We start from the raw sequence: 7,947 nt of genomic DNA, 5'->3' as shown, positions 1-7,947 counted from the left end.
GTGATATATTTTACATTTCCCATCAATTACCATTGTTAAAGTGGCTGGAGTTGAGTCAGTGTGTTGGCAGCAGCCACTCAATGCTAGTGGTGGCTGTTTAACAGTCTGATGGCATTGAGATAGAAGCTGTTTTTCAGTCTCTCGGTCCCAGCTTTGATGCACCTGTACTGACCTCGCCTTCTGGATGATAGCGGGGTGAACAGGCAGTGGCTCGGGTGGTTGTTGTCCTTGATGATCTTTATGGCCTTCTTGTGACATTGGGTGGTGTAGGTGTCCTGGAGGGCAGGTAGTTTGCCCCCGGTGATGCGTTGTGCAGACCTCACTACCCTCTGGAGAGCCTTACGGTTGTGGGCGGAGCAGTTGCCGTACCAGGCGGTGATACAGCCCGCCAGGATGCTCTCGATTGTGCATCTGTTGAAGTTTGAGTGCTTTTGGTGACAAGCCAAATTTCTTCAGCCTCCTGAGGTTGAAGAGGCGCTGCTGCGCCTTCTTCACGATGCTGTCTGTGTGGGTGGACCAATTCAGTTTTTCTGTGATGTGTACGTCAAGGAACTTAAAACTTACTACCCTCTCCACTACTGTTCCATCGATGTGGAAAGGGGGGTGTTCCCTCTGCTGTTTCCTGAAGTCCACAATTATCGGCTAGTTAGCGGGGTGCATGAACATGTTTCATTATTTATTTGAGGCTAAATTGATTTTATTGGTGTATTATATGAAGTTAAAATAAGTGTTCAGTATTGTTGTAATTGTCAATATTACAAAGAAATAAAAATCGGCCGATTTAATCAGTATCGGCTTTTTTTGGGTTCTCCAATAATCGGTATCGGCATTGAAAAATCATAATCGGTCGACCTCTAATATGTAATGCTTGTGTTATAACCTGAGGTGGGACCAAGTCACTGTTATTCGAGCACAAGCAGGTCACAAGGTTTGAGTCTCAAGTCGAGTCCCAAGTAGAATGGTTCGAGTCTCGAGTCCAAGTTGTGCATTCTAAGAGCAAGTAAAGTCTCAAGTCAAGTAAAGAAGCTATACATGCAATGACACGCAATACATGCAACATTTTGTCTATTTATTGAGGGTACCAGACAGCCCTTTTCATTTTTTTTGTCTACAACGCATTTTGATTAGCCTAATAATGATAAAATAGGGATCTTGTAGCAGTTGTAAGGGCAACAGAAAGCAAGGCAGGTTGACGTGCTCAGTGTACATTTATTTGCGTATCTTGTTGATCCAATGGTGAAGGCACCATATCATATAAATTATACAAGTAGATTTACCAAATATACATGCGCCAAAAGAAATAGCGTCTGTATCTGGCTTAACCTGTCCTGTCTCAACGGACACAGGTAGAGGGCAAGACTGCACAGCCGCCTCTTGAGAAACCAAGTTGAATCTGTCTAACGAGCTCCATCAGGTACATATAAGCACTTGCCCCCTACCAGGACCACACAATTTCCAATTGCCAATTTCAACCAGGCACACTGTCGGGTCTGGAGAGTGAAGTCATGAGCTCTGCTGGTTAGCTACTTCGAAGCAACCTAGTGGTGCCCAAAGCCCTGGTCTGCCCTAGAAAGCCTATGTAAATGACGATTGAGATATTGTAAATAGAGATCCATTCTAACTACTACATTTGTTGTCACACGTGCTAACAGACCAATTACGGGCCTGCAAACAATGAGGACGCTGGTACCCTCATGCCATAGACATTAAGGTTGACTCTCTTAGGATGAAAACAACTACATTGAACATGAGCCTAAGCTATTTTTGGAGCCATTCGGCCCTATTATGCTTCATATTCAAATACTTCCGGCTTCATGCGACATCGGGAGTTTTCAGTGGAGGATGTCAGCGCCATCACTCTCTACTGGTTTTAATGTCTATGATTACAACCAATAAACTGGTTCCATCCATTGCTACATTGGCACATTAGTCTTAATCAGACTTGATTATTAATGATATTTCATCACCATTCATACATGGACCAATTTTTCTCATATTCAACATACTGACTCCAAAGAATGGCTCGCAGGCCATGTCGCTTATTTCTATGTGCACTGATGCACCCATGCTCCTATTACACACAACCGGGAAATATGAACAAAGGAATCCATACATTGAATGAAATAAACAGAACTTCTACCTCATGAGTCATGTGCATAGTAAACATTGCTAAAATGTATCATATCAAACATGAAACAGAAATGTCTAAGTGTTTCAATAAATAGTACAGGGATGGAATGATGAAACACTAGTAGTTATTGTTTTTAATTGTATTTATTTATTTAACTAGGCAAGTCAGTTATGAACAAATTCTTATTTACAATGGCAGCCTACCAAAAGACAAAAGGCCTCCTCCGGGGACAGGGAATGAAAAATAAGTTAAATATATATATAGGACAGAACACGTATCACGACAAGACAACACTACATTTGAGAGACCTAAGATGACAACATTGCATGGTAACAACACAACATGACAACAACGTGGTAGCAACACAACATGGCAGCAGCACCGGCTATAAACAGTATTGGGCACAGACAACGGCACAAAGGGCAAGAAGGTAGAGACAACAATACATCACACAAAGCAGCCGCAACACGTTCCAGTCACTAGCTGCAGCGAACTGTAGGTTTACATGGAATATAGTTTTACCACATATGCATTTAAATGTGTGAAAGCAACAGCAAACATTTCCACAAAAGAACAAAGTGCTCTCCACTGGCAGGAGTTTGGAGAGCGCTAGTGGAGAATAATCATTTTAACAAGAGAATTCCAAATGCAAGCTTCATAAGTAACTGGACAATTTCAAGTAATTTTGACATACCAAAAGAGCAGTAGGCCTATGAGATTAGGCCTAATTGTTGCTTGATGTCCCATTGCTGGGGAGCTTACAAAGTAAACTGTTTGTTCTTGATCACTAAACCTATTTTTGGAGCTGAATTTTGATGTATTATGGCAATCCCCTCTCCCTATAATTGGATGTTTGCGCTGCACCCGATCCTGTTGCTGATTGGCTGTGAAGCTATCTGTTAGCTAGCTCACCTGAATTGTGTTGCTTGATAGTTTGCTAGTCCAATCAGAGGTCCAAGTGCATTTCACTAACCAATCTGTTGCACATTTTCTTTGCATGGGAGATGCTGCAGCTACTGTCTCTGGTTGCATGGCAGGTAATCCACCGAGACTGTGCCACGAAATGAGTGACAAAACAGATAATTAAGTAATCGGTCTCAAGTCAAAGTCAAGTCCCGGGTCTTGAGGCTCCAAGTCAAGTCTCAAGATATTTTATTTTCTGTCGAGTTAGACGAGTCAGACTCTCTAGCCTAAGTCATTTAACTCGAGTCCACAACTCTGGCTATAACAACCTATAGTGATTTGGCTTTGTTTAGTTTTGTATTAACAGTGGATGCATTTTAAAATCTTAGTGTAGTGATAAACTTCTCTGATAAATGGGCCCTCTGCCATTACCTCTCTGAGCTGTTTTATAAAGATATAAATCAGGGGTGGGCAAAGTTTTTGGCTCAAGGGCCACGTCTGGATTTAAAAAGGGTCCGCACGGCGTTCTGCTCCGTTCCGCCAGCACATCATCTCAATGATGTACGCTGTAAAGTGGTGGGATTTACTCAATATTGAATGTTGAGAAATAATTACACTCACAGAAAGCTGAGACCCTCTCTGTAACAAAAGTAACAGTAGTTGTTTTAAAAATTGTTTTACCCGCAATTACATCCTGGAATCTTGCTCAACCGTCGTGAGCTTATGGTTATCAGAATTAATCTAATATAAACAAATGTAAAGATCTAAAGTAGGGGTGGCCACAGGTGATTGAAAGACTACTTGTGCCTCTCAATGCAGTAATTCTACTCCGATGTGCTGTGCAGAGATTAGGATATCAGTGGGTAACACATCGCTTCCACTTTGATCCAATTCTGATTAGAGTAATTGGTTTATATTGTGTTTCTTTTTTTTGTTGGTCCATTTGGACGACTTAAATCTATATTGTACTTGTCCGGGAAGAGTACATTTGTTTTGTATAGTTGGGCAAGTGGATAAGTGTTAATGTCAAGCCCTGGTCAAGGATGTGTGTTTGGAAGGCGTTCGGGTAATTACACAATCCGTTCTAGTCGTCCATTAGAATTACCACCCCATGTCATGTTTATGTACATTTCTTTTAATCTGCTAATGATTCAGTATATAATGCCTGAACAGTAAGTTATTCTCTCTCCCTGTCACTCATCTCAACAGATGTTGTTCTGAGTGAGTAGGAGAGGAGTTGATGGTGGCTGTAGCAGAAGCAGCTCCAGGACAGAGTGTATTATACTGCATCTGTCGGCCTGTTAATGAAGCTGCTATAATCACAATTGTGCAGGACGGTCGTCTCTCATTAGTGAGTTGGTTTGAGAAACACACTGGAACTCTTTGATATTGTCAAAGATGTTCACCATTGTGTTCAGAACAAAGAGAGCCTTCCACTGGGATAAGGGATGGTTACTCTTTCCTCTGTTCTGTTGGGGTGGCAGGAAAATGTTTTGAGTTGGAAAATCCTTTGTTTCACTGCCAGAACAATCTTACATTTTTAAAATATTGTTTTGATTTGATTTTCGGGAATTTAGAGTACGTCTTTAATTTGAAATATCTCTTAAACAAATGCAATGTGAACGTCCATTTTCCTTTTGAAGGGGAAAAGGCTAATATATAAAGAGAGAGAATGTGGTGTGACAGAACTGTAACAAAGAGAACATGAGCCAACCTGCTTACTATGTACATTTACACATGCAGAGATATCCACTACCATGAGAAATGACAGACAGTCAGGGCAATGCAATACTCATTTTATACTTTCAACTATTCTCTGATTTACTTTACCCAAATGCAGACATTTAGAGAACACCAAAATGCCTGAAAAAGTTTGTAAAAACCACAAACGGTGGTACCTTTTGCCCAAATCTTAGCACAATCAGAGTGGACTCATTCCCGGGGATATGATAAGGTTAAAGCCTAAGACAGTGAGGCAGGATAATGTGTGGTGTCTGCCAGCCCCAGTCTCCTTCACTAGATCTACGCTGCTGTCTGGAGATAACAAACCCAGAGGAGTCCCCAGCCTCCAGTCACACAACCCACAGACAGAGAGAACGGTGAAGCACAACAACACTTATTTTTGGTTTGTCCAGAGGGCCTTAGTCACACATGGGAGTCCCTACCTCTCCGCTGATTAGAAGGCACCACCACCCGTGCTGTACCCAGAGAATGCCTCCAGGGCACAATCCCAAACAAAGAAGACTTGTGTGCATACCTGTAGGACAGGGAAGCTGCTAACTTGGTCCACCATGTCATTCTTAACATCTCTGTTCAAAAGACAGGATGCAAACTAAAACCGCAAAATGACTCTGGGCTGAATCCTAAATTGATATGAGCACATAACTTTAACTTTCATCCCATCAATTCCAATGTAGTTGAAGGACTCCTTCAGGGGAAACCAATGTGTACCCTGTGAAATTGATTTATTTCTATAATGTTATTAACGAGTTAGGAACCAGTAAAACATGACTGACTGAAGAATGTCTGGTGCGAGTATATGACGCACCATCAGATTAGAAGAGACTGGTAGTGGTGGTTCTCTGTAGTGATCTGTGAGTATTAATCAGAGGTGGTGCACTAGGCTGCTATTTTCAGGCCTGGTGGTATAAAGTGTCTTAATGAATTTTAGGAGCTCTGCTGGTCAGGGATCAATGCTCTCTGGATGAATCATCTGCCAGGTAGCCAGCAACACACTGATGCACAAGTTAGACTGCAGTAATTAGACCTGGAGGAAATGCGCTATCTGCAAAGGGAAATAGAGGTTTTAATTAAAGATAAGAATCCGCACTATGGAGCAGTACTAACAAAAGGTCTCTGAGTTTTACAAGCTTCTGGGCCATGCAGGGCAGGTTGGAGGGGGGTAAGATGAAGTGGTGAGCATATTAGCATTAACATGGCTATATACACTCAGTGGTCCATTTATTAGGTACACCAACCCGTTCACGAGAATGGTTTGCCCGTACAAGCTGTGAGTCACATGGCTTTAGCTTGCTGTCCTGGGCTTTTCACACACAACAGTGTCTAGGGTTTGCGACAAACAAAAAACATCCAGTCAGCGGCAGACCTGTGGGCGAAAAAAGCTCATTGATGAGAGGTCAAAGGAGAATGGCAAGAATCATGCAAGCTAACAGGCAGGCCACAACAGGCAAATAGCTGCAGTACAACAGTGGTGTGCAGAACGTCATCTCGGAACGCAAAACTCATCGATTCTTTTCACTGATGGGCAATTGCAGCAGACAATCACACTGGGTTCCAGTTGTATCAGCTAAAAACAAGAAGCGGCTCCAGTGTGCATGCGATTACCAACACTGGACAATGGAGGAGTGGAAAAACATTGCCTGGTCCCACAAATCCCGGTTCCTGTTGCGTCATGCTAATAGCTTAAGCAGAATGAGTCCATGGCCCCATCCTGCCTGGGTGTCAATGGTATAGGCTGGTGGTGTAATGGTGTGGTGAATATTTTCCTGGCACACGTTGGGTCCCTTGAAACCAATTAAGCAATGTTTCCATGCCCCTGAGAATTCAGGCTGTTCTGGAGGCAAAGTGGGGTCTGACCCAAGTACTAGATGGGTGTAACTAATAAACTGGCCACTGAGTGTATATATATATATATATATTGAGAGGGTGAGACAGACCAGGCCCATATAGAACCAGCCTGTTCATGTACACACACACACACACACACGTCAAATTAAACTACCATGCAACTTCAATTAATATCCCCGGCTTTTATTTGCTTCAATCACTGAACACATTCAGCGCTTATTAGAGACAGGCTTCTATTTGAGCCAGGTGTCTATTTCCTTAATGCACACAGGTTTTGCTCAATAACATTTTGAAATAAAATATTGTGACCAGTTTAAACATAATAACTACTCCATTGCAGATCTGCAGACTGGGCTGCCTGTCATACACATACTGTACCATGGAGAGCGGTAGTGTGGCTATGGTGGCACCATGGCTAGCAACAGTGACAAAATAAATAAATAAATGTTTAATGAACATGACTGTGGGAATATTAGACCTCCATAAACAATTTATTTAGTCACAACATTTATTTGAAACAGGCATTTATTTGCTGAAATGATTTCCGATGCCTGGCTATTTAAAGAGAACTGCAGCTATTTGAGACATTTAATTGAAGTTTTACGGTTTACAAAAAATATGAAAAATGAAACTCAACCAAAAACTACACCTTGGCATTCTATTAAAAGTGTGAATCCACATTCATCGACTCAAGGTCTTCCGCCCCACAGAACTGCTACCACCTGGACCATTCTCAGACGACTCCAAAATAGCTCCCCTGACAGATGGTAGGCCTGAGACATGCAGGGAACACAAACTATCATTACATCCCTGTGGGAAATAGGAGGCGGGGTAAAATCTAAATCAGTGTTTTGCTTCACTCTGCCTCCCCCTGTGCTAACCATTCACACAGACGGAGTAGACACTTCTGGCGACATGTTGAAATTGCGATTGACTGTCTCAGAGAGAGTAGAGTACAAAATCACTGTTTGTTCTATTGTAGATTTTTGTATTTTTTTTGTCAAAACATTTTTATCCCCTCAGAGAAATGTCCTACATGAATGTTGTTTCACATTTCCACATGGAAATACATTTTAGGCTGTGGCTTAAATTCCATTATAATAACTACAGTAGTACTTTATGAACATGAGAAACTTGACTGTGGACCCATTCTCATTTATTGAAAGTATGTAGCATTGAGGTTGTGCCGGGCTGAACAAGGTCCTCCTAAGGCCTGCTAGTGTCCTTTCCCAGTCATGAACTTAAAGAAAAGCATCTGCTTCTACAACAAACAGTGAACTTTGAGGCTATTGACAGGAAGAGGAGGCCTCGCTCAACTCTGATTA

Source organism: Oncorhynchus masou, chromosome 32 (genome assembly GCF_036934945.1).
Source record: "Oncorhynchus masou masou isolate Uvic2021 chromosome 32, UVic_Omas_1.1, whole genome shotgun sequence".
NCBI lineage: Eukaryota > Metazoa > Chordata > Actinopteri > Salmoniformes > Salmonidae > Oncorhynchus > Oncorhynchus masou.
Note: the sequence above shows the minus strand (reverse complement) of the source record.